The sequence below is a fragment of the Bison bison genome, unplaced genomic scaffold (genome assembly GCF_000754665.1).
Source record: "Bison bison bison isolate TAMUID 2011002044 unplaced genomic scaffold, Bison_UMD1.0 scf7180017864279, whole genome shotgun sequence".
Lineage (NCBI taxonomy): Eukaryota > Metazoa > Chordata > Mammalia > Artiodactyla > Bovidae > Bison > Bison bison.
The window spans coordinates 1,022,663-1,024,961 of NW_011494851.1; positions in this window are offsets into that span (position 1 = coordinate 1,022,663).

The window sequence follows — 2,299 nt, forward strand, 5'->3', positions numbered from 1 at the left end:
GCTTTCACTTTCATCAAGAGGCTTTTTAGTTCCTCTTCACTTTCTGCCATAAGGGTGGTGTCATCTGCATATCTGAGGTTATTGATATTTCTCCTGGAAATCTTGATTTCAGCTTATGCTTCTTCCAGCCCAGCATTTCTCATGATGTACCCTGCATATAAGTTAAACAAGCAGGATGACAATATATGGCCTTGACGTACTCCTTTTCCTATTTGGAACCAGTCTGTTGTTCCATATCCAGTTCTAACTGTTGCTTCCTGACCTGCATACAGGTTTCTCAAGAAGCAGGTCAGGTGGTCTGGTATTCCCATCTCTTTCAGAATTTTCCACAGTTCATTTTGATCCACACAGTCAAAGGCTTTGGTATAGTCAATAAAGCAGAAATAACTGTTTTTCTGGAACTCTCTTGCTTTTTCAATGATCCAACAATTTGATCTTGGCAATTTGATCTCTGGTTCCTCTGCCTTTTCTAAAACCAGCTTGAGCATCTGGAAGCTCGTGGTTCACGTATTGCTGAAGCCTGCCTTGGAGAATGTTGAGCATTACTTTACTAGCCTGTAAGATAAGTACAATTGTGTAGTAATTTGAGCATTCTTTGGCATTGTCTTTCTTTGTGATATGGAGTTTACCTACCTCATTTATTAGTAAGTAAAACAGTAAGACATTAAAGTAGTTTCAAAGGAGAATTTGTAGAACATACATATGTATTCAAACAATCAGTAATGCTGATAGGATTTGCTACTAGATTAATGATTGGTTCACAGCTTATAAGGCACTAAAATACAATATTTAAAGTAATCTTTTTACTGGGCTAAAATAAATTGCGTCTCTCGTAGACCAGGTCCTTTTATATTTTTATAGACAAGACTCTTTTGCATTACTAGCAGCAGCTTACAGAGTTTCAAAATATCCCAGTAGAATATAATCGAATATAAACCTACAGAATCAGGTAATCCTAGAGTGTTTGCTACACAGTACCCAATAATCTCATTTGCCCATTTCAAAGTCTTTCAAAGTGCTTTTTAAAATAGCTTTTTGAAAAATATTAAGGAATATTTATAATTTTTTTCTAACAAAAAATCTGTTACATTTTTTTCTTCCATAAGTTATATGGAGCAGACTCAGGGAATGGGAAAGAAACAAACAAAAAAAATTTTTTTTTAAAAATTTACAGCCACTATAAAGATTCCTTAAAAACTAAAAATATAAACAGTGCTGTGATGAACATTGGGGTACACGTGTCTCTTTCCCTTCTGGTTTCCTCAGTGTGTATGCCCAGCAGTGGGATTGCTGGATCATAAGGCAGTTCTATTTCCAGTTTTTTAAGGAATCTCCACACTGTTCTCCATAGTGGATGTACTAGTTTGTATTCCCACCAACAGTGTAAGAGAAGGGAAAGAGACACATGTACCCCAATGTTCATCGCAGCACTGTTTATAATAGCCAGGACATGGAAGCAACCTAGATGCCCATCAGCAGATGAATGGATAAGAAAGCTGTGGTACATATACACAATGGAGTATTACTCAGCCATTAAAAAGAATATACTTGAATCAGTTCTAATGAGATGGATGAAACTGGAACCTATTATACAGAGTGAAGTAAGACAGAAAGAAAAACACCAATACAGTATACTAACGCATATATATGGAATTTAGAAAGATGGTAACAATAACCCTGTGTACAAGACAGCAAAAGAGACACTGATGTATAGATCAGTCTTATGGACTCTGTGGGATAGGGAGAGGGTGGGGAGATTTGGGAGAATGGCATTGAAACATGTATAATATCATGTATGAAACGAGTCGCCAGTCCAGGTTCAATGCACGATACTGGATGCTTGGGGCTGGTGCACTGGGACGACCCAGAGGGAGGGTATGGGGAGGGACGAGGGAGGAGGGTTCAGGATGGGGAACACAGGTATACCTGTGGTGGATTCATTTCGATATTTGGCAAAACTAATACAATATTTTAAAGTTTAAAAATAAAATAAAATTAAAAAAAAAAAACTAAAAATAGAACTACCATATGATCCAGCAAATCCCACTCTTGGGTATATATCTGGAGAAAATTTTGGTTTGAAAGGATTCGTGAACCCCATTATTCATCACAGTACTGTTCACAGTAGCCAAGACATGCTGCTGCTGCTGCTAAGTCACTTCAGTTGTGTCCGACTCTGTGTGACCCCATAGATGGCAGCCCACCAGGCTCCCCCATCCCTGGGATTCTCCAGGCAAGAACACTGGAGTGGGTTGCCATTTCCTTCTCCAATGCATGAAAATGAAAAGTGAAAGTGAAG